The sequence below is a fragment of the Lissotriton vulgaris genome, chromosome 5, assembly GCF_964263255.1.
Source record: "Lissotriton vulgaris chromosome 5, aLisVul1.2, whole genome shotgun sequence".
NCBI classification, from domain to species: domain Eukaryota; kingdom Metazoa; phylum Chordata; class Amphibia; order Caudata; family Salamandridae; genus Lissotriton; species Lissotriton vulgaris.
The window spans coordinates 1,973,876,202-1,973,890,689 of record NC_141693.1 but is presented as its reverse complement, the minus strand read 5'-3'; positions in this window follow the sequence as shown (position 1 = coordinate 1,973,890,689).

The following is a 14,488-nucleotide window of genomic DNA, read 5'->3' as shown; positions in this document are numbered from 1 at the left end:
GCAGTAAACCTTCAGGTGTAGATGTAAGCCTTTTTTTGGAGCATGGTGCCCATTGTTTGTGATGCATGACATAACTGAAACAAAAGGGACTGTGTTGCTCTGTTTTCAGATACAGCTCCAAGGATGTTGACAACAGATCAGGCACAGCCCCACTATATCACGATGTCGCTAAAGGAGAAGAAGGTCGATTCATATTAGTCAAAGACTACATCCCCCATAAGTCACTTGGCAGGCCCAGAGAATTGAATGACGCAAACCATCAGCAGCAAATATTTGCAACCAAGTCTGAGCAAACATTGGCCTTAATCCCCTGCATCTGTAAGACCCCACACCACACACAGTGAGCTGCATGTTCAGCTTAGGGCTTTGGCATATGTACATACTTTGGGACACGGTTGGTCCCTCCCAGCTGGAGTGAGCTTCTCACTTCACAGTGGTGCACAGTGCAGAGTCAAGCGTACTGCCACCACGTTGAATGATTGCAGAATCACCAACCAGCACATCAAAATAATGGAGGACACAAACATCCTTGCTTGATGCCTGATCTGTGCATGGACTTGAACTGAGGAGGGTAGGAGACCAATGGGTGTAGAAGTGAGTCTTCATGTTGGGCAGGGATTGTGGTAGACACAAGCCACACACGCACCTCTGTAGAGGTCAGAATTTCTGAAGATCAAGTGACTCTAGGGGAGGATGTGGTGAAAGCATGGGTTCTAGATTACTGTGAGTGGTGGTCACACAGTTAACTATAATGCCTGGAGCGTTCACAGTGGTTCAGTCGAATGTCTCATTGAAAGTTTGTTAAATGCTGTGGTAATCCGGTAAGGTGAGTTATGTGACCGACAGGAGACATAGGTGAACAAATGCAGCAGGGGTAGTCAGATTGCAGTAGCCACAAACATGCAATACAAAGGGCAGTCTGATAGACTTTCAAGGCAATAACATGCACGCCCCCACACACACGAACACATATGCTGCTGAAAAATCAAAAAGTTCATCTGGACAAAGATTTGGGCTGCCGAATTAGATAAGTGTATGATTACAGAAAAAGAAGTGTATAAATCCAGTGGAAGTCCTAAGAAATGGGATAAAAAATGGAGTGGGTGGAACACATATCAAGGGGACCTATGTGTATCCCCGTCTGTAGAAATGGAACTGTCAAGGAACGACAAATATGTACCTGAAATGATTGACTGACTAAGTACTTACTGTTAAATAACATGCACCTGATGTGATAAGGTTGCAATGTATGCATACTATTGTTTGTGATTCCTTGAAGTTTGCAACTATTAAAAAAATCTATTAAAAATAAAAAAAGTTCATCTGGTGAAGTTGGAGAAACTTCATGGTGCTATTTAACATGAACATTTTTAGGGCAGGCCAGATAGGAGAGAAGCAGGTATGAACCAGTCTCTCCCTAATCAGAGATAATTCCTGTGTATTGATTGTAGGGTGTGAGGCATAAGAAGAAGTCTGCCTATTAGTCTACCTGTTAGGGTTTTATGAGTTTCTTTGTATCTGTACTGGAAAGCCTAGCAAGGGCTTTACATGATTGTAGCACACATCTGTGGACCTCGTTGGATTTCTGTTCAAGATACGCAGTCATGATAGAGTATAATGAGCCATTTCTGTGGGAGGAGTGAGGAGTGGGAGGGGCAGTGTCCAGTGAGTGTAAAATGATTAAACGCTTTTTGCTCCTGATAGACTCCGTAGAACTGTGACATAATTGTTAGAGCAGAATGCAAAGGAGGCTGGTTTAGAATGTTTAGTTCACAGTTACACACAGACGTATACAGACATGTAATACTGAGCTCTGTGTGTGGTGGAGTCATTGGCAGGTACACACAATCTGGGGAGGATGCTACAATTGGCAATGAATTAGTGGGTAAGTAACCCAAAGATTGAAAGTGCTGTGCCTGAGTGTATGCCATGGTCCAAGCAAACTGCTCGTGCATGCCCCGTGTGCTGCACTCGAAGTACGTAACCAATGCTTAATGCATGTGGAGTTGAGGAAAAGTGTTTTGTTTGGATCAGCATCATCTGTACCGAGACTCCATTGTTTTTTCATTGCCATCTCGTGTCAAACACTTTCACACGACCCACTTGGTAATTTATGCTGAAGCCTGAGGAAAATTTAAACTGACACAACAAAAACCATCTTGCATCCAGAATTTCTGCCCAGGAACTGTCGCACACCCAACCCCCCTGTTCTTTGCAGTTCAACAGAAAGCCATGAGACACCCACGCCCTGTGTAAACAAGCTTGTTTTCCATCTCCTGCTCCCGGCCTGGTAAACATTCTTGACACCGTGATCAGGTTATCTGGACAATGGTCTGACTGTTGGACTCTATTCATGGTGAATAAACAATGACTTGAAAGACCAGGCTTTGATCAAGGCAATTGAACAATGACCGGAAAGACTGAGCCTTGATCAAAGCCGAGTGGACAATGATCTGTGTACCAAGCCTTGACCAGGTCACTAACTACAAACATTGTCTGGATCTGGTTATCAACTGTAAACACTGCCCTGATTAAACAATGGTTTGACAGCCAAAAGACTTGGATGAAAAATGTGTAAAAGGCTTGTAAGCTACAGAGTGAAGTAGCAGCCTCCTCTGTCTTGTCTCTGACTAGCTTGGGACTCGGTTCCATAGCCCGAGCTGAAATAAATCTGGGTTCCTCCTGCAGATGAAGGCTCCTGTGTCTCCTTTTACTAAGTATGGAAGGTATGGAAGACTAGGGCGGTTCCCCCGCCGCCGAGACCCAGTAAGTGGGTTTAACTGGTTTGTCAAATAGCTCCCAAATAGGGACTCCACGAGCACGAAGGTCAGGCCCAGTGGATGTGAGGAGGTGCACGAGAGACTCAGACAGAGGCGCCCTACCTGAGGGATTCTGGTATTCCGGTAGACCGAACAACTCGCCCGCTGTCTTTCCCCACCCGGTCTGGGCCACATGACCGCGTCCTCGCTGGAGTCCCCTAGCAAATGAATTCTGGAGCAGGACACAGTCCTATGTCTGCAGAAGAGAACTACCCCTGCAAGGTAAGGGTGGACTGATCATCCACCAAGTCTGAATGATTCTGTTATTGACTTTCGCAAAAGCTAAGTAGTTATTGACTTTTGCCAAAGCCAAGCAAGCGAGGTGAAGTTTTAAAAACCCGCTGGTGTGTGTTCTGTATGATTCTTTTGCTATTGACTTTTGCAAAAGCCAAGCAAGCAAGGTGAGTTTTAGAAACCCGCTGGTGTCTGTTATATGTTTTTAAGCATGCCAGTCAGTAGTAAGTTTAAGAGATTATGTTGTTGTATGTGTATGCAGGACTCCCAGCTGGAGGCGGCCTGTCCGCTTCCTCCAGAAGGGACCCCTGGCCATACGATGTATGTTAAACATGGCCCTTCTGCCATAATGTTTTCCTCATTCTGGGTGAAATATACAACAACAACAAAAATAACGCAGAATTACAGTGGCCACTTTATGGCTCCTTTAATTCCCAAGTTCTCGCCAACTTAGAGGAACAGTTAATGAAAAGAAAAATGCGCCCGTCTATGTTTGAATCTGTCTGATTTTGGAAGAAAGAGATAGAGCAGAGAGCTAGAAAACAGACGGCTCAAGAAAGAAAACAGGAACGTATGTTCCGACCACGCCAGAGAAAATTTACAAAATCAAATGACAAAATCAGTAGAAATAGCCGATAGGGAGCATGGGGCATGGGTACAAAAATGTTATTGAGCTCGTGAGGATAAAGGAAAGGGCCATATGGAAGGGGGAGAAGAAGGTGATTCCTTGCTTGATGCCATGCTAGAAAGCCCTCCTGCATATGCCCCAATGTACCCTGCCCTGATGCCTCACACCCCGCATGTCTCCCCGCCACCACCCACTCCTGCCCCCACTGCCCCTCCTACTGTTCTCCCTGTCACACCGACCCTCCTGACTTTTCCTTCGACACCAACCACGCCCGTTAACCCTGTCCTCGTTGTAGGAATAACAAGTCTCCATCCGCCCAACCTCTGCGGCCTTTACCTTTTCCTACTTCCTCGTGGCCTACAGTTAAGCAGGATTTATATACATTTTTGAATTCCCCTCGACTGGCCACCCTGTGCTCTGCAGTCAGCTTTTTGTCCCTTCGAGAAAATGACCTACAGAGGCAACAGTGGAAATGTTGGATAAATAACAGGAATATTTATACCTTTAAAGAAATATGGTCCACCTTTTCTCAGTGGACGATTATGGAACAGACCACCTGGGGTGAATATATGTGTACTTTGGTCATGCAGAGATTTGAGAATGCGCTTAAACAGGTACCCACCGGATTAATGGACCCCCGGTCACAAATAAAAAGAGGCGATGTTCAGGAAGAGGGGATGTTTGGCGCTATGTCTGCTGTAATGGCTTACGGTGATATGACAGCTTTTCTCAACACCCCTCTGGAAACAGCAATGCCAATGTGAGAGGCGGCCCCTGTCTTTGTTAACGCACTTACCGATGCCCAAAATAATGGCCGGGGGGCTGTTGAAGCGCACTGGCGCAGGCTTTGGGTTCATGTTCCTTGGAAAAGGACAGAAGTAATGCAGTTAAAAGGACAATTACCAGATCCCCGGAAGAATCCGGCTGCCTTTTACAGAGAATTAGGTCAGATTATATCTGCAAGTACTCTCGTTCTTGAGGGTATAGATTTACTTTTTGGCACGGTTGTCCCCACTTAAATTTGGGACAAGATTCGACATACTGACCATGAAGTGGCATTGTGAGGTAAATGGGCTGACTTAGAGGCTATGGAAGAAGGAAAGGGTAGGAGGGACTAAATCAGAAGCTGCCATCCTGACTTTGCCCGGTAAAATTATGACATTTATGAAAACACTTTTGCTGGAATCTGTCATTAACTGGGATAAAATAAACGTATGTAGGCAGCGAAAAGATGAGAATATGGCTGACTTCTTTACCCGTTTTGAGACGGAATACAAGGGACACAGTGGTTTGGATCCCCAGACCCCAGGTTCTGGCCCAGTATTTGTCGATAAGTTTGTCAGCAACTTGCTTCCTGAGATCTCCGCCAGGCTTAAGAAAGTTGAAAGTACGTGGTCTGCTCAAACTATGACCGGTATCTTGGCTATGGCACAATATCACAACAGAATAGGGAGAATGAAGATAGAGACAGGGAAAGTAGGAAGGTTAGGGATCTTAAGACTAAGGCACTTCTGCAGCAGGCTTGCCTTCCCCGCGGTCCCGATGGCCACGGGAATTTTAGACCTCAACTCCAACCTCTTCCGAGGGCTCGCCAGTCTACCCCCTCCAGCCCTCAACGCACGTGAGCCCTCCAAACAGATCAGAGTGCTTATTGACGGGTGTATAGCCATTGGATAGATGAGTGTCCTGTGTTAGCTGAAACCATCCAAACACGGAAGACTCAGCCTCGCGCTCCTAGGGAAGCGAGGCCGACTAGAGATCATCGCCCGCCCCATCCACACGATAAAGAACGTAGGCCATGGAATGACCCTACCGTCTGGCCGCGTCCATCCAACAGGTTTGATGGGTACAAAGCAACACGCACTTATTAAAATGAAGATTATGACGAAGATGATGAGACAGGATCCTACCAAGCATAGGACAGCCAGGAAAGGGGTATTACCAGAGCGCAAATTCCAGTGGATCAAAGGGGCCCGTATGTTAAAAAGTCAGTTGTGGGGAACAATAAGAATTTTCTTGTGGATACTGGGGCCACCAGGTCTTCTATTGCACGTCTGTCAGTCCCGGAGGCACCCCTTTCTGGCAATATGAATGTCTCCGTGGGTTTTGCAGGAACACCTGTGACCAGCCCTGTCTCTGAACCCCTCCCTCTCGATATTGGCCCTGCACATGTTGACGCTCCGTTGGTCCTTACTACAGGTTGCAGTGAAAACCTGTTAGGTATGGATTTACTGAAATCTCTGTATGCGACCATATCATGTAGTCTCCAAGGTGTATCCCTAACAATTTCTCCCACCGCAGCTTCCTACATGTATCTGTCCGGTCCCCTCCCACCAGAGTTGCAGTCTTTACCTTCATCCCTCTGGGCATCATCAGACACTGATGTAGGGTGTCTCAACATTCCCCCTCATGTGGTACGCATCCAGCCAGGTGCACTTCTCCCCCGCCTCTGACAGTATCGACTACCCGCGGAAGGAGAAATGGCCCTTTTGACAATAATATCGGAATTGATGGACAAGGGAGTAGTGGAGGAGACACAAGGCAATATCTGTAACAGTCCCATTATTCCTGTTCTTAAAAAGACCAATGGAGATGCTCTCTCCCCTAAAATGTACCAATTTGTGATTGACCTGAGAGCTCTTAACAAAATAACAATCTCCCAATATCCTGTTGTACTCGACATTGCAGCCCTCTTAACGATGGTCCCTTCTGACGCCACGCACTTCTCTGTCATAGACCTGAAGAATATTTTTTCAGCATCCCTATACATCCTGACAGCAGACATTGTTTTGGTTTCTCCCTTGGTGGGCGTAGCTTTAGATTCTGCTGCGCCCCTAAAGGTTTCACCGAGAGCCCCAGTATCTATAGTCAAGCTCTAAAAAGTCAACTAGATTCCTTGGAACTCCCTGATAATTCCACACTATTACATTATCAGTAGATGACCTCCTCATAGCTGAAAATTCTGCCCCAGCATGTAAAGAAGCTGCTCTCTGTTTGTTACGCCACCTTGCCCTCCTTAATCACAAAGTCTCTTTGAAAAAGCTTCAATTTTGTCAAGAGAAGGTGACCTATTTAGGTCATCTCCTCTCGAAGGAGGGAAGGCAGCTCACAGCTGATCGTGTAGCCATTATCAATGCTATGACGGCCCCACAAACACAAAAGCAGGTGCGAGCCTTCATAGGCCTAACCTCATACTGTAGACAGTGAATTTAAATGTTTCGCCCATGGTCAAACCTCTTCTTGCCCTCACCACTAAGGACATATCAGACAGTTCCTTTCCATGGACTACAGAGCATGCACAGGCCTTCCAAGATTTGAAGAGGTCCCTGTGTACTGCTCCAGTCCTCGGTACTCCTGACTATAGCAAACAAGTTTTTCTTTTTGTACATGAGACTAATGGTTGTGCATGCGCTGTCTTGACCCAGATGTTTGGAGGTCATCAACAGCCATGTGCCTATTTTTCAGCCACCTTAGATCCTGTTGCAACGGCTCTCCCAGGATGCCTACGGGCGACCGCTGTGGCCGCCCTCATGGTCCGTCAGAGTGCGGGAATCGTCATGAACTCCCCCTGACTCTGATGGTCCCCCATTCTGTAGATACACTCCTTAATAACACCAAGACACAGTACCTCACTAGTGCACGTCTCACAGGATATGAACTGACACTCTTTGCCAGCCACATCAACATCAAAAGATGAACTGTACTGAACCCCGCCACATTACTCCCACTGGATACTCAGGATGCCCACTTAGACCCACATGACTGCATATTAAGGACAGAGGAGGAGACAAAGGGACAGGTTGACTTACCGGATACCCCGTTAGCAGAACCAGAAGGTACACTGTATGTGGACGGATCATGTCTCAGAGGGCCAGATGGTAACACCTCAGCCGCCTACGCCCTCACGACATTGGGGCAAGTAGTAGAAACAGCTCAGATTCCGCAGTGCTTTGCTCCGGCAGCAGAATGAGTGACCCTCACTAGAGCCTGTGAGATAAGCAAGGGAATAACAGTAAATATCTAGACTGACAGTCAGTATGCCTTTGGGGTGGCCCACAACTTCGGGAGATTGTGGAAAGAATGGAATTGCCTTACTTCCCATGGGACCAAGATCCAACATGGCCTCCTAATTCACAGACTGTTAGACTCCCTGACACTCCTCAGAAAAGTGGCCATTATAAAATGTAAGGCCCATTAGAAAGTGACAGATGATGTTGGGAAAGGCAATGCCCTGGCTGACCAGACGGCCAGACAAAGAAAAGAGAAGGAATGTATGTAGGAGGTCCCGCTAGGTGGGTGACAGAGGAGGGCATGGTTGAAAACACAGTACAAAGTGTGATTGATATTCAGTCCCATGCTACTCCTGAGGAACTAAGGGCGTGGAAGGAGCAAGTAGCAAAGGAGGGAATTGATGTTTGCTGGGTCTGTTCGACTATGGAAAGACAATGGATGTTACCTGACAGTCACGTGCCACCAGTAGTTATGATGGCCCATGGTCCTGCTCAAATTAGTGCAAAAGGGATATGCAAGCTGTTGCAACCTACGTGATACAACTCTAAGATACCTGCATATGCTGAAATGCTGGTTAAAACATGCATGATTTGCCTAATGTATAACCCAGGTAAAGGCACATTTACTCCTAAAGGAGGATTCTCCCCTCCTACCTTCCCTTTTGAAGTCCTCCAAATGGATTACATCCAGATGTCCAGATGTAACAATCTAAAATATGTCCTGGTGGTGGTCTGTACCTTCAGCCGATGGGTGGAGGCCTACCCCGTCAAAGACTGCACCCCTATCACTACCGCCAAAGTGCTATTAAAAGAATACCTCCCACAATTCGGTGTGCCCCGCTTTGTCTGGAGTGACAACGGGACCCACTTTACAGCCCAAATTAAGGAATATGTCTGTACAGCTTTAGGTATAAAACAAACATTTCCTGCAGCTAACCAGCCTAAGTCAGCAGGTCTAGTAGAGGTGTACAATGGCATCCTAAAAACGAAAATGGCCAAAATAGCAGCCGAGACAGGTGTCACTTGGGTTGATGCACTGCCCCTAGCCCTACTGTCTACAAGAACAACGGCACACACTCGGATAGGGCTATCCCCCCACGAGATCATGTTCGAGAGGCCTGCCAATGTCTGAGGTGTCCCACGGCCTAGGAAACTGTCTGATGTTGAATACCCTGTATTAACTGATTATCTGTACCGTCTAACTAATACCTTTTGTACTCTTTATCACCAGGTGCATGAGGCCATACATGACAAAAGCGACGGTCCAGGACACGTTATCCAACCTGGAGAATATGTACTGATCCGGAACTTTCAACGGACTAAGAGCCTTGAGCCCCGCTGGACACAGCCCCGTCAGGTGTTACTGGCCACCCGCACCGCTGTGAAAGTAGAAGGTCGGAAGAATTAGGTTCATTCGTCTCACTGCCGGCGTGTGCCTCTGCCCCTCCCCTATTATCAGTGGGTGAGGGTAGGACAAAGAAACTCAGAAACAGAAACAGTTCCGACGTTTGTCCCATTCAGCGATGCCATACTGCATTCTATATCTACGGAGGCAGAGAGTGACAACATACTGAAAGGAAGCGTGGAGCCTTCCCCTAACTCTGCTCAACACCAAGAACAATTGTTTCCCGACCATACTGTTCCTACTACCGACTGATATAACTTGCGCCCTCGAGGGAAGGCTAGCCCTTGTCTTCGCAAAGTGCTGATAGGCTGTAAGGCTGTGATCTTCCCCGGCTGAGAGTAGTGCTGGTGTGTCAGACTGAGGTAAGCCATAAGGGCCCTTGGCACCTGCGCCCAGTGAAGCAACCACCAATCACAGACAGCGGCTAGAGGTCCCTGGCTTAGCACAATGGCAGCCGTCCAAAATGCCTGAATCCAGAAACAAGCTGTCAGTCTCCAACATAGTAAATGCTTCATAGCCCCGTGGTGACGCTATTTGTCTCCCTCATCCTGTCTATCTTAGGTTGGCTGTTACTAATCTACCATCCTGTTACCACACCAACTCCCTACACCGACTCCTACAGAGTACCAATATTACACGCTACCAGCCCACAAATTATACCCCGGTGCAGAATTCTTCAACAACACCTTCATCCAAATGTTGCATCATCATCAGCTGATCATGAACACTTTCAACTGCTGGGTTTGTGGACTGATGCCGCATTCCATGATACACCCTGTTCCATTCTTTCCTTATCCCTTCTCTATCACTGGGTCTTGTCTTGCATTGTGGATGCTGATGCAGGAGGCCTACACTGTCAATGGTACTGCCAATTCTATCCTTGGGACATTTCGGGATGACTTCTGGCAGAAAAGATCTGGCAATGCCAATGCTCCTTTTTGCCCGACCAGCTCATCCACATTGCTACTACCACCGGATGAACTCGGTGAAATTGTAGTATTCAACTCAAACACTCGACGAACATTTTCCAGATTCCGCACAAGAAGGATACTGCCTAATGAACAAGATACTGTGAATGTCATAAATGTGCAAGGCCGTGTCTGCATCCATGGCCTAGATACTAAGAAAGTTGGTACCAGTACGTGTGATATATAGAATCCTGATATATTGTTTCTAAGTGAAACATGGCTTAAAGACGACCTCACTAGCATCCCCAATCTAGCAATACCGGACGGGTTCTCTATGACGTGCATCAATAGAGGCTCAAGAGGAGGTGGCATTGCAGCCATATATAGATTCCCCTTTACCTGCTCCTTCCAACAGGAAAGTATTGCGGATTGCGAATGCGCTCGCTTTAAAATTTCCACGAGCCCCAACTGTACTTTAACGGGCCTCTTTATCTACAGACCTCCGGGGCCCTCTACCAATTTCACGGAAGAGCTCATTGGAGTAACGCATGCCTTGATTTTTTTTTTTTAAATATATTTTTATTGCAGGAATCAGTAAAACAATACAGTAGCGACCAGCATTGTATTATGAACAACATATACAAAATAAAGCCCACCGACCCCCCTCCATAACGTTTGTATACAGCCAATTAGCCCATATCCCTGGGGTTGGGCGGCAAATGCAGCCGGGGTCAGTAGGATGCTGGAGCTGGTCCGGATAACACACTGTCCGTCATCTGCTTTTCTAAACAAACCCAAAACCCCCAAAATAAACCCCCCCCTCGAAATTCCAATTAACTGTGAAACCCCCCCCCTCCCCCCCCCCTCCCACCATCAGCGCCAGGGAGCTCATCAACATAGGATCCACTGCTTGACCCACGGGGAAGGTAATCGTGCTGTCAATGCTAACGTTTAACGGGACTCGGGGCGAGTTGCTTCTTCACTTTCGGAGTCGCTGGGGGTACAATAATCCCTGAGGGCCTGCACCAGCGTTTCCCACTCCAACGCGGCCTCCTGCGCCTTCTCATTACCCTGCCTCCAAGCCAGTTGGTATCTTAGCGCGCTCTCACCCGCCGCCCATTTCAAAAGCTCACTGTGCCATCTGCTGCCTGCAGGACCAGTTCGTGCCTTCCAGTTCCTGGTCACCTCTCGCTTAGCAAGTAGGAGCCCCAGGTCGATAAATTTACTGGAGATTTTATTCCGGGGGGTATGGGGGAACCAGTGCAAGAGCCCTACCGCCACATCGAATGACAAGTGCCTCCCCGTCACCTCCTCCAAAGTCGTCGCTACCTCCTGCCAGTAGGACGTCAGTCCTGGACAGGCCCATAGCATGTGCAGGAGGTCCGCCTCCTGAGCCGGGCACCTAGGGCATTCCGCTGAAGCCGTGGCAAAATAACGCCTGATCTTTACCGGGGTCAGGTACGCTCTATGGAGAACATAATAGTGGACCAGTTGGAAACGGGCGCTACGGGTACCCTTCCAGGCACGCCTCACCAACTGGGACCAGGTCGTCTCCGGGATCTCCCTACCAATGTCCTCTTCCCAGCGGGACTTCAATGTGGTGAGAGGAACCAACCCCTCGGTAATCAACCTGCCGTAGAGGCAAGTGACCGCCTTCACCGTACCCGCCGACATCATTACGTACTGGCACACCTGAGACAATTGGGGTTCCTCTAGCCCGTTCTGCCAGTGCGCCTGGATCGCTCGCACAATGGCCGAGTGCAGCAAAAAGTCGCCCCGGGGGATCCCAAAGCGGTCAATGAGATCCTGAAAGGACAGGAGCGCTCCGTCCTCGTACAGGTCCCCGACGAGCTGTAAACCGGAATCCTCCCAGTCCGCCAATCGTGACCAATCCCCTCCGTGGGGGAGGGCCGTCAGCATCCCCAACGGTATTTCAGGCGCATATGGCGTCCGTAGGTGGCCTCTGGTGTGAGCCCGATTCCAACATAGTCGGATAGTCCGCCCCTCCATCGACAAGTCCCGTAGGACCAAGCGTTGTCGCAGCGCGATAAAGGAGAGGACGTGCCTGGCCATACCCGTCCCTCTGCCGTCTTCCGGGCCTCTGAATTCCCTGGCTATCTCCTGGGTGTAGGTCTGGAGCTGCGCCGCCAGATAGTACTTCTTGAAGTCCGGCACAGCGAGCCCCCCCTCGTCCCTCGGCCTCATCAGGGTATTGAGGGCCACCCGCCGCCGGCCCGTTCCCCAGAGGAACCCGACCACCATAGAACGCAGGCGACGAAACGTGGCCGGTGGGACCCATATCGGCAAAGTTCGGAAGTAATACAATAGCCGGGGGAGCGCCACCATTTTGAGCAGGGCGATGCGTCCCGCCACTGAGAGCGGCAGCGTGGCCCAAAAATCCATGCAACCTCGGAGTGCTCGTATGCAACGGGCAATGTTCCCATCCAGGAGGTCGGGTTGGTCATGGTACACAAATACCCCAAGGTATTTAAAGCAGTCGGGCTCCCATCTGACCTCCTTACTTAGCGCAGGAGTGGGGGTACCCCTACGCATCGGGAAGAGGCAGGTCTTAGACCAATTCACTTGGAGGCCTGAGACCGCTCCGAACTCCGTTAGCGCTAATTCCGCTCCCCGCAAAGCGTCGACCGGATCCTCCAGGAAGAGCAACAGGTCGTCCGCATAGAGCGAGACATAATGCGGGCCCGCCGCCGTCCATAAGCCCGTATAGTGGGCTCCCGAGCGAAGATGCATCGCCAGTGGCTCCACCGCTAGTGCAAAAAGAAGCGGGGATAAGGAGCACCCCTGCCGCGTGCCACGTTCCACCGGATATCGCGATGAAATCAAGGGGCCCGATCTAACCCTGGCCGAAGCGGAAGCGTAGAGGACTGCAGTCCATTTGACAAATCCCTCCCCGAGGCCGAATCTCCGTAATACCGTGCATAGGTAGTCCCACTCTAGGCTATCAAAAGCCTTCTCCAGATCCACCGACAAGACCACCGGGGACGGGGCATCCACGAATGGTTCCCCAAGCAAGCGGAACAACCTTCGGATGTTCATGGTCGTATTCCGCCGTGGGATGAAACCGGCTTGGTCCTCATGCACTAGGGAACTCATATGTCCCAACAGCCTCGAGGCCAAGATGCTGCTCAATATTTTGTAGTCCACCGTCAACATTGAAAGGGGACGGTAGGACCCCGGGTCAGATGAGTCTCGGCCTGGTTTGAGGAGTGGAACCACCAACGCCTCACACATCGAGCCAGGGAGACGACCCAACCTCTTCGCCTCCCTGTAGACCACCAGTAACCGAGGGGCCAAAAGGTCGGCGTAAGCTGCATAGAACTCCACCGGAAGGCCATCTAGGCCCGGGGTCTTGTTCCTCGCCATCCGTTTGATGGCCCCGCGGATCTCCCCCAAGCCGATATCAGAACCCAGGGCTTCCGCCACTTCCTGTCCTACTGTGCGGAGTTCCAGTGGGCTAAGATAGTTGTCAAGCCGGTCTGGGTCACGTGCGGAGCGACTGCGGTATAAACTTTCGTAGTAATGCCGGAAGCAACTAAGAATCTCCGGTTGGGTGCACACCTCGGTCCCATCTGCCCTACGCATATTTGTCGTCGTTTGGGACTGGCGCGTAGGGTTGGCCAACCACGCCAGCAACGCACTCGACCTGTCTCCCTCCGCAATAGACCGGACCGTATAGGCCTTATAATCGAAACAGCGGAGCCGTTCGACCTCCACCGCTACTTTCTCCCTCGCCTCTACCGTTTGTGTTTGCAATTCCGGGTGTCCGGGGCGGCTAACTTCAAGCTCGCGGAGTGCCCGGTCCGCTGCGTCTAAATCAGCCAGGATAACACGCCGCATGCCCACCTTCTTAGAGATACAGTAGCCCCTCACCACCACCTTAAAAGCGTCCCATTCGAACGCTCTAGTACTCGCGGAGCCGCCGTTGGACGCAAAATAATCCGTGATTCTCTCCCCTAGGTCCGCCTTGAAGACACTGTCCTCGAGGATCTCGGGGCGCATCTTCCAGGTGGGTACTGCCGGCGTCCCGGGGAACCAGCGAATGTCCAGCAGGAGGGGGTTATGGTCCGAGATGGTCCGCGATAAGTACTCTGATCGGACCGCAGCCGAAACTAGCTCGGGCGAACCAAGAAAGCCATCTAGCCTGACATGCAGCTCATGAAGGCTCGAGAAGTATGAATAATCTCTAGACGCGGGGTGGTGCGCCCTCCAAATGTCCGTCAAACCCCAGCGGGTCTGCCAATCTTGACGACCCTTAGCCGTCCGCCGGACCGGAGAATCGGGGAGCGGGGGATGCGAGCGGTCTATGTCCACATCCACTACGGAGTTAAAGTCTCCCCCCAGCAGGAGGGGCCCGGCGAAAAAGTGGGCCAGCGAGCCCGATAACCTGGAAAGGAAGGCAGTCTGGTCTACATTAGGAGCATACACACAGCAAACGTTCAGGTCCCTCCCTCCTAGAGTGCCTG